The sequence below is a fragment of the Octodon degus genome, unplaced genomic scaffold (genome assembly GCF_000260255.1).
Source record: "Octodon degus isolate 3935 unplaced genomic scaffold, OctDeg1.0 scaffold00080, whole genome shotgun sequence".
Lineage (NCBI taxonomy): Eukaryota > Metazoa > Chordata > Mammalia > Rodentia > Octodontidae > Octodon > Octodon degus.
The window spans coordinates 7,719,462-7,734,561 of record NW_004524656.1 but is presented as its reverse complement, the minus strand read 5'-3'; the positions used below and the strand labels follow the sequence as shown (position 1 = coordinate 7,734,561).

At 49.8% G+C, this 15,100-nt stretch overlaps 1 protein-coding gene and 1 pseudogene across 2 annotated transcripts in view; both read right to left on the bottom strand.

Annotated features, from left to right (window-relative positions):
- The window catches only part of Dscaml1 (DS cell adhesion molecule like 1), a 320,586-nt gene that overhangs the window by 182,309 nt on the left and 123,177 nt on the right, over nt 1-15,100 (bottom strand). The gene's annotated exons all lie outside the window — the stretch shown is intronic.
- Nucleotides 3,580-4,244, bottom strand: LOC101568977 (annotated as a pseudogene). The gene has a single exon (XR_002822188.1). The product of XR_002822188.1 is annotated as a 60S ribosomal protein L19 pseudogene (transcript).

The following is a 15,100-nucleotide window of genomic DNA, read 5'->3' as shown; positions in this document are numbered from 1 at the left end:
GAGAGAAAAGTGCATGTGCTGGGGAGTGGTGACATCATCAGTGATGGATCCCCACCCCAGGACACGAGAGCAGCAGGGCCCGAGACTAGCCTGCGTCTCGCTGTGGCTCTCATTCTGGTCCTGTCTCCCTGAGCACGTATGGGGCTCCTACTTCCCTCGTTTGCAGTCAGGCCCCTCATGCTGCATCCAACTGCAGAGGGAAAAGAAGGCTCTGGAGCCCATAGTTGACTTGGGATCCCAGCGTTGTCCCCTGTCACCAAGCTGACACTCTTACCACGTCCTTTGCCTCTCCACTCCGTGGGTCCTGGGACTGCTCCCTTCTCTGAAGCTCACATGCACTTCGCCTTCACCTTGGCACTTGAATTGCTTCCAGTTGGTAATCCTGCCCCCAGCCCCACCAGACTATTCGAAGGGCCACCATGCCAGCCACTGTGCCAAGTACCATCCACGTGCCATTGCCAGGGTCACCACAGCACTGTTCGAGGGGAGCAACACCGTTGCCCCCACCTGTGCGGTTCTCACAGCCGCTTCCTCCTGGCTCACAGCTGCCCTCCTTCGTGGTCTTGCTTGGGCTCTGGTCTGATCTGCAAATGTCTGCACTCATACATGGGCCTGTGCATAGGCATTACCCCCATAGCCTTGGCCCACCTGGCAAGGTCTGGGGGCAAAGAAGGGACAGTCAGGCCCAGCTGCCAAGGTGCCAGGTGGGACCCAGGGGCAAAGCTGCCAATGTACTGTGGGAGAGATTGCCAGGGGCTCAGAACGGGGCTAAACCCTGAGATACGGGAGGATTGCATCCCCGGTGAGTGGGAGTGCCTGCAGGAGCGTGTTAGCTGCTGAGTGTGGCTGCAGGACCCCAAGATGGGACCTGTGGCTCCTGGTCCCTTCCTGGGCACCTGGGTTGCTGTGACTCCAGCTCTGCTGCTCAGAAGGGGATGCCCGACAGGGGCTGAGAAACTCCCCTGGAGAGGCCTCTTGGTGTCAGATTCCTTCACCCTCCTTCTACCTCTGACCCTTTGCCTAGGACACCTTTTCTGATGGATGGGGCCATCCCATGTTCACACAAGTTGGGAAATGTAGCCTCCCCTCAGAAAGCAATGGGAGATGTCGGAGCTTCTTCTCTGAAACCTCCAGCTCCCTTGTTGTGCCTATCCTGCGATCTCATCGCCACTCACCCCTCCCTGCCGGGGTGTCAGGCGCCACGACTTGTGTGCTTGTTACCTAGTTCTCAGTCTAAAGCAAGCCACGCTGGGTTCTCTTTATGTCAGCTTGTTTCCACGTCATTCCCTTTGAAGCTTTTACGAGGCTAGTTTAAGATCCAGAGAAAGAAATTCGACTTCACACAGAGGCTTGTAAACTTACAGAACATCTAGCCCCCAGAGATGGGACAGGCTGAAAATATAAATCACTTCTGAAAAGGCTTCTTAGCTCTGCCCTTGTGTATCAGGACTCTGGCAGGTATGGAGAGAACACTTGCGAGGATGGAGGTGCTTCCGGGTGTGAGCACGTGCCACAAGGCGCGCATGTGTCCCACATGTCTTCCATTCTAAGTCCCTTCTCTTTGAGGCTGATGCTGGGGAGCAAAACTCAACCCTTCCCTATGTGGCTGACTCTGGAATTCTGCAAATTTACCTTGTATTTGAGTTCTCCAGAAGTTAGAGGATTTCTCTCAAACTGCCTTTCTTTCACTCATTCCCTCAGCTCTGACAAGGAGAGCTTCCAAATCACTTTTCAAAGTCGGAACCTACCCCTTTTAGGCCTGTACAAATTTTGGCAAGTGGTGTGGCCCAGACTGAACCTCAGGACTGGTGCTGATGGACATCTGCTGCAGGGCAGGGTGTCCTTGCACTCTGTCCTCACGTGACCCTCACTGCCACCCTGTGGGATGAGCTGGGCTAGTACTATTTGCATTCCACAGGTGAGGAGAGATTTAAAAGCTAAGAGCTCTGTGAGTCTGAAAGCTGGTAGGTGGCAGGGCTGGCACAAAGCCGCCCAGGTGGGGCATGCAGAGGTCCTTCAAGCTGCAGAAGTGATATTAGGGTAAAGGTTGGCTGTTCAGCTACTGAGTTCCTCCAATTCCTGTCTCAAGAGCTCTCTCTTATTGGACACAGCCTTTCATAGGAAGTCTGCAGGGATGCACCCTATAGGATCATGGTGAGGTCCTAGGCTTAGGGTCACACTTGGGTCAATCCTTGACCCATATACTTCCTCTCTCCTGAGAGAAACACTTCACACTTAGCAAGTTTCCGAGGTATTGCCAGTTCCCGCTGCCCCCAAAAGCCATTTGGGGGACTCAGCTATGAGCACAGACCTGAGGAACTCCCTCCAGAGGGCTCCTCCTCTTAATCGAACGCAGTTTGAAAGTTTTCTTTCCTCTCTCCCACTGAAGACATCCATCACTTTCCCCAGCAGAGGCGAGGCGGCCACAACTCCTTCCCGGGGTTTATTAAATACATTCAAGAGCTTATTTGTAGCTGTCAGGGAGATGCAGAGTGAGAGCCCAGGAGTCCTCTCAGCCACGCAGCTTGCTCTCCACCTCGAGGGTAGACCCCCCCTTCTATAGATGCTTCTCTGTAGCAAGTAGGGGTGAGGGGGAAGCCACAGCCCTAATGTGGTCAACCCCACTATCACAAAGCCACTGGGGACCCTGGCTGCTGACCAAAGATGAAGCCTACTGAGGGAGGCCACGTACTTCACAACATGGGATTCCACCTCAAACAGCTTGCTGAGGAGCAAGCTCTCTCACACTCTGACTGTGTGCCCAGAGGGTCACCTCAGAGCTGTAGGTGGGGCCTGGGATCTCAGAGTATGGAGACCAGCTTCTCCACAGAGGATACCCCAGATCAATCAGGCCTTGGGCTCACAGCCTGAGGCACTGGAGAGAGTGTGGAAGGATAATGTTTTTTCCTGGCTCAGGGAGGGACTTAAGAAGCTCTAGAAATCCTCTCCTTTGTTGGATGAAAACCAATTCAGCAGGGAAGGGTGGGGGTTCTTGGAACTTCCCTTAGCACCTCTTTGACCAGAAGACCAAGATAATGGAGTCTGTTTTTTCCTCAACCTGGGACTAAAAGGACACAGGACAGAATTTCTAGGACTGAAATCAGGAGAGATAGCTTTCTTTCTTTCTTTCTTTCTTTCTTTCTTTCTTTTTTAAATTATGAAATATTTCAAGTGTATGGAAGAGCAGAAAGAATTACAAACAACATCTGTGTACCCACTATCCAGTATTAACAAATCCTAATAACTTGAATTATTTCTAATTTCAAATGTGGCATTAGCTGCTGTATGGTTAGTTGAATTTTTATAGTGCTTTTCAAATATAAAATGATTTTATTCTTTTTAATAAAGGCATTTCATTAAATGTACAGCCAAGATTTAATTTTTTAGACCTTGGGAGACTTCATTTAAATACAAAGTAGAAAAAACATCCTCTATCAGACCGTGGATGGATTTCTATTTTTTTGTTGTTTTTCTGAAACATGCGCTCTGGCCCGGCTGGAGTACACGGGAGAGAAGAGGTTATAAATGCTCTGACTGCTCCACAGTGGCCTGAGGTCCCACAGAGGTTTTTTTTTTTTTGAAAGGCCAAGAGCTCTTTAATTTGGGACCTGTCCGTTCTCTGTACACGCAGAGCACTACTTCTTTGTCTCTTCCTCCTTGGACAGGGTCTTGATGATCTCTTCCTTCTTGGCTTCCAGGCGCTCCTCACGGCGCTTGCGCGCTTCCTTGGTCTTCGATCTGCGAGCCTCGGCCTGGTCAGCCAGGAGCTTTTTGCGGGCCTTGTTCGCTTTCAGCTTGTGTATGTGCTCCGTGAGGATCCGCTTGTTCTTGAACACATTCCCCTTCACCTTCAGGTACAGGCTGTGATACATATGCCGGTCGATCTTCTTAGATTCCCGGTATCTCCGGAGCAGCCTGCGCAGGATCCGCATTCTGCGCATCCAGGTCACCTTCTCCGGCATTCGGGCGTTGGCTGTACCCTTCCGCTTACCGATGCCCATGTGTCTGCCCTTCCGGCGAGCCAACGTGTTCTTCCGGCATCGTGCCCGAGAATGGACAGTCACAGGCTTGCGGGTGATCAGCCCATCTTTGATCAACTTCCGGATCTGCTGACGGGAATTGGCATTGGCGATTTCATTGGTCTCATTGGGATCCAACCAGACCTTCTTTTTGCCACAGCGGAAGACACTGGAGGCCAGCCTCTTCTGAAGCCTGAGCATACTCATGGCTGCGGCCGCCGCAGCAAAAGGCCCACAGAGGTTTTCTGTCAAGTTTTTAGGACAGACATCACCCAGGACACTTGATAAAGAGATTCCTCCTGATAGGAAGCGAGGCATGGGGTTAGGGTCTGGCCTTGGGTGGCCTTGCTGGGCTCCTTCATTTTTACCTGGAGTCTCTTGACCTTCCCACTTACCACCCTCATCCTGGTACCTTCCTTTGTCCCCTTACATTGCTAGCTACTTCTCCTACCTTTTAGTTAACTTCTACTGTGCGTACCGGCCACCGTGTGGTGAGCCTGGTGTTGCCCAGTGTCACTGAGCAGCTCAGAGGACCAGTGGCACATCTCTGTCTAAGTCCACATTTAGTGGTATTGCATTGCTGTGGTGGAAGACTTTAGGCAGTCTGCAACGCCAGGGCTGGTTGTTAGACATTTGCCAGAGCAATACTGCTGGTATATACTTCTCAGTAATAGTCGCATTCCGGGCTGGTGAGATGGCTCAGTGGTCTAAAGCACCTACTTAGAACAAACTTAGCAAGGCACAGGGACGGCGGTTCAATCGCCCAGCACCATATGCCAGCCTAGCCCCACCCCCTGGTGGGCTGAGCTGGCCACACACACACACACACACACACACACACACACATAAATAAAATTAAAAAAAAAATAATAGTCGCATCCCAAAGAGGCCTCCTCCTAGAGGAGAAAAACACCAGGGAGCTAAAGAAATGGACCATAGATGATCAATTTCAGGTAGGAGACTGAGCAAGAGATGAGCTTCACCTGGACGAAGTGCTCACTGCTTAGCATTCTTCTGCTAGAAAGATCTCTGAAAGTGATCTTGCCCAGTCCTCACATGTGAAAAGCAAAACAAAGTCCAAAGAGGGGACACAACTCGCTGGCAGTGTGGCTCAGCTTAGAATTCACATTTCCCTCTCTTACACTTTTTATGGGATCTCATGAGCTGATAAATTCTCCTGAGCCTGCTCCCAGGAGCTGGAGGTGGACAGGGGATCAGAGATGAGAATGAAGGTGCCTGGAGCATTTCCTGCCCTTTGGTCACTCTTCCAGGAAGGAAGGTGTGTCTCACAGTGCTTAGCCAACAGCTACTGGAGTCAGGCTAATGAGCCAGGTAGACAGTGTCAAGGTGACCTAGATGGAGTGACGCTTGGCTGGCACAAGGTATGGAGAGCTCACCCAGCTCTTCCATCCCCTGGCAACCAGAATTTAAGGACCAGGGTGCAGGGACAGGCTGGTTGGGCCTGTTGCTTGTCCTAGTCTTCCCAGGAAAGGGTTGCTCAGGGTCAGAAGGCAGTAGAGGTCTCCACGGCTCTGGTACAGGCCACCGACTGAGGGACAGAAAGGAGCAAGGAGACTCCAGGCTCTTAAGTCACAGAGCACACCGCTGAGTACTGAGATGGAGGAAGCCTACTTGGAATGAAGGCCTAAAGGGGTAAGACTTGAGAAGGGCAGAAGGATGAAGAGGGACCAATGGAGAGAGGAAGGGGCCAAAGGCAGAGACCATTCGCTCTGATTCGAAGGAGGCAAGGCGAGGAAAGAGAGCTACCAAGACAGAGCGGAGAGGGCTGGAGTGAGCCTGAGCCAACTGAGACGAGTCTGGGGGAGAGAAGGCCTGGGAGCGAGGAAGGCTTTCCCCCAGGAGGCCTATCTCACCCTGGCCTCTGTTGAGACCTCCTGCGGCAGCACGGGTGACCTCATGCTCTGCTTGGTCCACCTGCACATCAGGCCACTGCTGACCCAGCAGTGCTTGCATGAACACAGGGAGGAGGTGTCCTAGAGCAGGCACCGAGCCCCGAGCAGCCCTGGGGCTGGCTGCACCCATGTGCCTTACATGGTCACAGTCACAGGGACCAAGTAAGGCCCCAGCCCCAGCCCCCCGGCCTTCCTTTCTCTGCAGCAGCCTCTGAGTCCCTCTGCATGGCAGCACACACTCCCTTCTGTCAGGGGGCAGGAGGCGCAGTGACCTGGAAAGCAGACCTGGCTTTTCTGCCCAGCTGTGTGTCCCTGGGGTGAATTAATTCCACTCAGAAAACACAGGGGGCGGGGGAAGGGTGGCCTCTGAAGTTGCTCCTGGGCTTCCCCTCAGCACCAGAGCCCTTTCCAACAGGATGGCAAGTGGAGAAGGACTGGCTGCAGGTGGCTCAGCCTGCCTGCTCTCTAGCACTCAGGAGCCAAGGACAATACTGTATGTGTCTGAGGGGGAAAATGTGAGCAGAGATGAAGAGAAAGGGGCTCTGGAGGACAGAGGCAGAGGGCCCGAGGAAGGTGAGAGAGGGCTCGGGCATGCTTGCGTGTGGAGCTGTCTCAATCTCTTCATCATAGGACGCAGGGTGGCCTTGGGGTGAGACTCACCTCTTTAACATGGGGGGGCAGTGTGATGCTTTACTCCTTAGCTGTGTGGAGTTAGAAAGAAGGGATGCTTAGCTAAATGCTAGGCCCACCACAGACTCTGCTCCTGGGAGCTGCTCAATAAGTGTATGATCCCTTCCCCTCCGGCGCCTACCCCCAGGCTTCCTGCGACCCAGGTGGCCAGACACCAACTGGGCCTCCAGGTGAGGCAGGAGGTCCAGGACAAAAGCTCTTGGCAAAGCCAGTGAGTGATTCTGGGAAGCAAGTGCCTGCCTTAGAGAATCAGAGTAAGGGCAAGGGAAAGAGAACACCATAAGCACAGACTCAGAGGCAACCATGACTGCAGCTCCCGAGGACTCACTCAGGCTGGGAGTTGCATTCTGTGCTGTACGTTCTCAACCGCAGACCTAAAGGGAAAGTCTTCTCTTTGAACTTGATCTCAGCCCCAACAAGTGGCTGAGCTCCACAGTTGGATCCCTGTTCTTTTATTTATTTATTTATTTATATTAATTTTATTGAGAAACAAACAGCAATGAGACAGTTTCAAAACAAGTCAGTAGGACAGTTACAATAATTAATACATTGCATATTGTTGTCTTCATAGTGGTTATTCACAGTACAAGATGCAGACATGATATCCTGTCCAAACACTATTGGTATAACTCTTTCTTCTCATTGAATTAGGAGAAAGTAGCTGTATATCTATCCTATTTTGTATATAGAGATACAAAATGGCACTTCATTTGTATCGCCTTTTTTTGTTTAGTCCTGTCAGAGATGGGTATTCCCTTGCCATTTAAATATTGTAGGTGTGTGATTTCAGCAAAATAATCCAATACAGTCCAGTAGTCCATAATAGCAGCCAGTTATCTGTAGGACTGGCAATGTCAGAAGTCGTTGACTTGAGCCTTTTACAGCTCAGCATATTAATAAGGCTTTATTCTTTATACCTTGTTCTTATACTTTTCTGCTGGGTGGTTAAGACCAAGATAAAGCAAGACCTATACAACAAGAAATGTAACTTTTGTATCTGACAAGGTCAGTCAAATCCTCTCAGGATTTATCCTGAACCCTGTACCGCAGTTTGTAGATCCTTTGTCAGTGTCAGCCATGTGGATGAGTCACGGCCATTGCTTGACCAGTTTGCACTCAGTGAAAGCCTGAGAGAATGTTTTCTGTCCATGTGACTCTCCTTAGGCACATTCTACATCATCGATCACTTTCCTCTGTGGCCCCATAACCTCCTTGATCAGTAAATTTGGGACACACCTGAGTTACAGGATGTTGTAGTACAGGTTCTCCTATGCGGGCCCCTGTTCTTGCATAAAGGTCTGAATGTTAACATCTTGGGCTCACCCATCACCCTGGCTTCTTGTGGTCATCTAGCTGGGCCCTGTACCTCTGCTGTCATCACAGGCCCCATGGTGCCCCACTCACCCCCCCCCCGGGCCATGTGAGTGGGCTCACTTTTGGCTGGCCCTTCTTCATCCCTCTCCCTGCTCTGTGTTGTACTCCCTGAACTCATTACACATTTCATTTTGTGAAAAATTGGCCTGTAGCTAAAAGCACCTTCCTTAATGCCTATAGAATAATGTATAAATTCCATGATTTTAAAGCTTATTCCCAATTTGTCTTTTAGGACCTAGTTTCCAGTTCCCATGCCCTAAACAGGCCTAGGAAATCCTCACCTAAAGATGTTTGATCCCTACCCGATCCCAGCTTGCAAAGAGTCTTTCCTTGCCTTGCCAGGAGGTGCCTGGACTACCCTTCATCAGAAGACCTGGCTTTGCCCCAGCTTTCCCCACTTTGGTTGGCAGGATGTTCTGGAAAGGGTGGTGAGTAGATGCTGGCCACCACCTGAGCAAGCTGATCCATCTTTTCTAGGCTTTGGTTTCTTCATTTCTACGATCAGGGAACAGGCCTGAGTTGCAGTCCCAGGGTACAGGCCCAGGTTGGCATTACCCATGAACTTTTTTTTTTTTGCAGAACTGGGGATTGAACTCAGGCCTTTGCACTTGCCAGACAAGCACTTATTCTACTGAGCTATCTCCCCAGCCCCTCATGAACTTTCATAGAACACAGATTCCCAACTCCGCCTCCCCCCCACCCCCCCACCCCCCCGGTTTCTGAGTCTGGATCTCCAGGGTAAGGCCCGGGAATCTGGTTGGAAATGCTCCCTGGTGATTCAGCAGTGTTGCCAGGGTCAACAATACTGGACTCAAGAACCCAAAACATGAATTGGTCCACTGTTGATGGCTTTTGTGGACCCAAAGATGAAGATGACAAAGGATTATGTTTTTTATAGTCTTAAGAGTTCAAGGTATTTTTTAAAAAATGTATTTAGTACAGGGTAAGGTCTCACTACACAGATCAGACTCATGGTGATCCTCCTGTTTTTCAGCCTCCTAAGCGCTGGGATTACAGGAGCACGCCACCACACGCAGTCTCAGTCACTGTCCAAGCATGCCCAGGGGGGCAGGGCTGGCACAATCCCCAGGCATGCCGGGGATTGAACTTCTAACCCCTGCGTCTGCCCAAGCAGGTGCTTTAATCCACTGAGCTATCTGGCCAGCCCCAAAGTATTTTCTTGACATCATCTGTGGTGTACTCAGCAGATGTTCTTACTCCCACTCTTTACACACAGGCTCATGGAGACATCAGGGATGACAGTGATTGAGCCTACCTTGCAAGTCAGTCATGGCCATTGCTCAATAGGCTCTCCTAGTTATCAGGAGCTGGTCCAGGCCCCTGGGTAGCCCAGGTTCACCTCTTCTTCAGAATCCGCGCTGCCCTCCACTAAGCCTAACTTGCCACAGAGTGAATCCAGGGTTCTGGGCTCTGCATTGCAGATAGTCTCCTGTGAAGATCAGTTCTTATCTTTGGTTGAGCCTGATGCCAGAAAGACTTCTGGAAGACTGGAGATGGTGGTCCCAGAGGGATGTGTAATTCCATCTCAACTCAAGCATCTATCACTTGCCCTAAATTAAGCTTTTCTCATTACATCTTACCCTTCCCTGTAAGTCCCCTGCATGACCATAAGCCAGGGAAGGGTTTAAATCAGCATTGGCAAGAATATGGAGTAATTGAAACCTGCAAACATGGCTGGTGGGAATATCAAATAGTACAACCACTTTGGAGCAGTCTGGATGTTCCTTTAATGGCTAGACACTGTTATCACATGACCTAGAAATTCTCCTAGGCATATACACAAGAGCATTGAAAACATACACCCACAACAAAATTGGTATATGTGTATTTATAGCACCACCTCTCATAGCAGGCAAAGGTGAACCCAATTAAAATGTCCATCAATAGATGAACAAATGCACGAAAAATGATACATCTGTCCAGTGGAACATGACTGGGCCATAATGACAGCCTGATATAGATGGGCCTTGAGAACATTATGCTAAGTGAAAGACTCCAGGCATAAAAGAACATGTGTACGAGGTCACAAATTCCATCGGTGTGAATGTCCAAAGTAGGCAAATCCACCGAGACAGACTGGCATGAGGGAGTGTCAGCGGCAGATTCAGAGGCTTGTCTCTGGTGATGGTCACACGTGTCTGTCAGTGCACTAAAAGCCATTGAACTGTACAGTTAAAATGAGTGCGCTGGGTAGTATATCTGAATAAAAGTGTCACAGAAAATAACAGAGAACATCCAAGTGGAATTGGGAGATGCAGTCATGTTGTGGAAACACCCACAGCTTTCCCTGCGACCCTGGAAAAGTTACCTCCTTCTGTGAGCCCCTACTGGTTCATCCACAAGACAGGAGTGATTGATTCTTGTCTCCAAGGAATGTTGTGAGCAACTGGGGAGAACAGTATGGTAGCAAGGAGAATGAGAACAGAGGCATTATTTCAATGGGCGAGATTTACTGTTTCATCATCACTGTTCTGGGGAGCTGCGGCTCCTTGAATTCTGGGCTCAGAGTCTGCAGAATGTTAAGTTGGAAGGGACCTCAGAGATCAATGCAGAACACAGCCAGGACAGGCCTGTGCTCACTCGGGTTCATGCACCTCTGCCTGCCACCACCTCCCATTGATGAATGTTTATTGGCAGCATGGATAATATTAAACTAATAATGGAGGAACAGTGGGTAGGAACAGCAGTGCCTTACTTTGGATGCCCTGTTGGGGCTACCTGGAATGGCATTTGTCCTTAACTCTACCTTAAGATGTAAAATATAGAATCAGTTGCTACAGTCTCCCCAAACAGAAAACTCTCTGCCCACATTTGCTGCCCCGTCACTATTCCAGGTGTCCAGTTGTGGGAGCTGCCAATACAGTTTCTCTTTCCAAACCCTAAGGGCATAGCCCAAGGCTAAGCCATGGCTGAGGGCCTTGTAGCCCCACTGTGGGGCCTGGCTCCAGCTCACACACAGGCCTGCAGCCCAGCTGCCAGCTGCAGGTCCATTTGCAAGGGGAACCTCACCAGTAGGCACGGGGGTCTGGGTGTACCCATGTCCAGGTTCAGGTGGTGCAAGCAGAAAAGGGCTTTAAATTCTGAGGTCTAGTGGTCGTACAAGTTATAAATAGCTCCCAGGCAGAGACTTTATAGGTGTTATTTTTCAATACATGTAACAATCTATGAGGTGCATATTATTATCTTCATTTAATGGATAAGGAAACTGAGGCTCAGAGGGGTTAAGTAACTTGCCCAAATCACATACGTGGTAATTAGCCATGACAGGGTTTGAAATGAGGCCTGTCTGGTGAAAAGCCAGTGGAAAGGAGCAGCTCACATTCCTGACTCTTCAGAACTTCCTCCTAGATTCTCAGTGCCACAAAGCCAAGGGACACCCATGTACCCTGGAAATCGCACAGGAAGCTGGTAAACCCCATCTAACCTGAGGTGGGCATATGTGGGCTGCAGGCTGTGGCGCTGGTGGAAGTGGCACCTGCAGACTACCCAGCCTTCCTGTTCTTCTAGGCCTAGCAGCAGCCATGCCCGAAAGCACGGCTCCTGTCCTGCCTTTCTCCATCCCTATGCCAAATCTGCGCCTTCCTTCCTGATCCTCAGAAGCCCTTGGCATTGTCAAAGGGGATACGCCTCCCTAGCACTTCAGGCCCACAGGAACCCAAGGGGCTCCTGAAAGAAGAAACTGGAAAGTGACAGGACAGAGAAAGCCTTTACAGGCCTTAGAGACTCTGGAACATAAGGACATGGGGGGTGGGGAGCGAAACCAAAATGAAGCCCCACCTCCAGATCACCTTCCCTGCTTGGTAAGTGGACGAGACTCGTTTAAAATTTAGTACCAGAAGCAAGTGTCTCTCTCCTGCCATGAGTCCTTTTGTCAAACACTCATATAACAATCATATTTCCATTTTTGCCTTTGCTGCCAAAAAGCTCAGCAATGAATTTAATGCTCAATGTCAGAGACCTACTAATCCTGGGTTGCTGGCAAAACAATCTCCTCCTCATCTTGTCCTTCTGTCTATATGGGGACCTACTTTTCTGACTTTATTTGCAACTGTTAACACTTCCAATTCTTCTCCTTTTTTTCCTTTTTTGCAAAAGCAGGTAGGACACACAGAGAGGGACACTGGATCACAGAGCGAGATTTTTAACGTTAAGAGGAACTGGGATTGTTAACCTTTGAAGGCCCCCTTTTAACCCTGAGATTCTAGGACTGCAATCAGTAAGTGGCCTGCTGTACTATTGTTCTCTGCAAAAGTGGAGCCTCTCCCTTGCCAGCTGGAAAAGGGCGTCCTGCTCCTGGAATGTCAAGGAGTGATTGACTCTGCTACGCACCCTGGCACAGCACAATGAGCGTGGACTGCTCCTGCTTGCCGGCATCACCTTACTGCCCTGAAGCTGGGCTTGGTCACAGGATGCCAGCTGGCACAGAAGCACCTGAGCTGCCTACTCAGGAACAATGGCCTGTCCGCCATGCAACTGCCTGCCATGCATCCGCCTGCCAATTGATAACAAAGCTTGTGCAGTGACTGTAGAGCCATGGGGCATAGGACACAATGCAAGGCTCTGTTGAGGGTCCATTTCTTAAGCACACACAGGAGCTACTGTGGCGACCCTTCTGCAGCCCTCAAGTCCTTAGAGCCTATGCTACATGCTTACCACAGTGCAGTATCAGACAGCATGAGCTGGTATAGTACACACGTAACATGCTCAAGTGTGAGGTGACCACTTGCTCTTATTCTGATGTCCAAGAGGCTCTCCTGACCCACTTTTATGGGTAGTGACGCCAAAAGATCCTCATTTCATAGACTGTGAAGCAGAAACATAGGAAGAACTAGCACTTGTCCAAAGGGTTGCTGCCAAGCCCCACCAGAGCAAGAACAAAGCCTCTACCCCTGCTGAGATGGGCTCATTTGTAACCAGGTATAGGAGGGGTGCTATGCTTCGTACTTATTGGAGCAAAAGTTGGTTGCGTGGATGCGCCTAGGTTGACAAAAGATCAGGCCTTAGCATCTCCTCAGCCTCCTAGAATCACTTCTTTCTCATCTCTCTCCTCCTTCCTTTCTCTCTCTTCCCTGACGTGTGCTATAGGAAATGGTCCAACTACATGAATAGTCCCTGCTTCAGAGTTTGGTTCCCCTGCAAGGGTCTGAGTCCCATAGAACAAGCTTAGAATGCAAAGGTCCAGGCAGGTAGACTGCTTCCACTAGGAACCTGCCCCACCCCAGGTCCTTCTTTTGTGGAGGGTGCTGCCTTGTGTCTAACATCAAAAGTATTGAGGAATCAGACAGAAATGGAAAGTTCAGCTCTGCCCTCATCCATGCGTCATTAGGCAAACGCTTTTTCCACCTGGTACTCAGTTTCCTCCTCTGAGAGAGGACAGGTTCAATTCTGTAATCTCAAAATTCCTTCCCTTCTCTCTTCTCTCCAGGAGGTCTCATTTAATAACTACAAGAATAAGGTCAGTACCAAGCCCATCCTCTGAAAGGACTTTGCCAAAATGGGGGAGGCTGGGCAGGGCCTAATAGATTCATGGAAACTCTGGAGAGTCCAAAAGGTTTTTAATTAAAATGTAAATGTTGTAAACATTCAAACTCACTCCACTCGGGAGCTGGGGCCCAGCTGCCAAAAGGGTCAGGGCACCAGTCACCATCATTAGTATTAACAGGTGCCCTGTGTCTGCTGGCAGGACACAACTCGATTAGGGGCTCTCACTCATGGTGCAGCCGGGCAAGAGGGCGGGTGAGTAGCTGAGACATAAAATCAGTTGCATCTAGAGGTGCTTGTGGATCCTGACTTGGAGGATGGATTCTTGAAAAATACGGTGAATGTTTTATTTTTTCAAAATTGCTATTTTGAATAGCAATTAGAAGATACATTGTCATTAACCCCCCTCAAGATACTCTCCGTAGCTTGAACACATGCATCCACTGTTCTCGTCACCTTCCAAAGCAGTCGTGGAAGCTCTATTTGATGAGTATCTTTAGTTGTGTTGTCATGGCTGCCTTGATGTCCTGAATCAATTTAGTTTTCTTTTGTTGATCATTTTGACTTTGGGAGGAGCCAGAGGTTGAATGGTGCCAGATCCAGTGGGAAGGGTGAGACACACAGCAACAGCCTTCCACGTCGGTATTTGCATCGGGGGGCGCTTGGCAGCAGCACGCACCACCGTCTGGATCCCACTTTGTAAATTCACAAGAGGCGTCTACACGAACGTCTCAGAAAGTGGCAAGAAGGATGGGCTAAGTGTGTTCAAAGTGAGAGGGTGCTTTCTGAGGGGGCATTAATGACAGTGCATCTTTTACTGAATAAAATTTTTAAAATTGAACCACCCCCTCTATATTCAATCAGACCTTGTACACTATTTATTAATGCCTAAAGTCCCATCATTAAGGATCCCTGGATTTAGGGATGGTGCTCCATGACTCGTCACACAGAGAGGTTTTGTGACTTGTCACGAGTCATTGCCTAGCTATGTCATCTTTGGCACCAGCATGCTGCTTTCTTAAAACAAGTGACAAACATGGCTAACCACTGCTCTGAGGATGAGGTACACTGTGATGGCTGGTCGGAGGGCATTTCCTCTTGGGATCCTGAATCCTACAGCTCTGCCCAACCTTCTCAGGGCTAATGATCCAGGGACTCAGATATGGAGGATGATTCTTCCAAGTGGCAGAAGGAAATCCAAGAACAGGCGACCTCAAAGGACCACAGACCACAGCCAGGTGGCCACAGATGTCATCATGCTGCAGAAGGATTTTCCTCGGGCTTCTGCCACCAGGGAGAAGGCAGCTAAGAACACAACAGGTACACCCAAACTGTGACTACACAGGGCACCATCGCTGACTGGGTTTCGCATTCTCTCTACTCACTGCAACTTTTGGTGATTGTCTAATTATGGCTCATTACAAACATCAAGTTACATTTGCAAGGTCGTAACTACAGGGGAAGGATACAATTATTATAATGAAGCCTCCCTGGCCCCAGACTGTCTCCTGCGCAATCAGTCCCAAATGCCACTGCTCAAATCATCTTCCTCGCCTGCCACCTGGTCCTCCCAGATCTCCTCTCCAGCATCCCTCTGGAAGG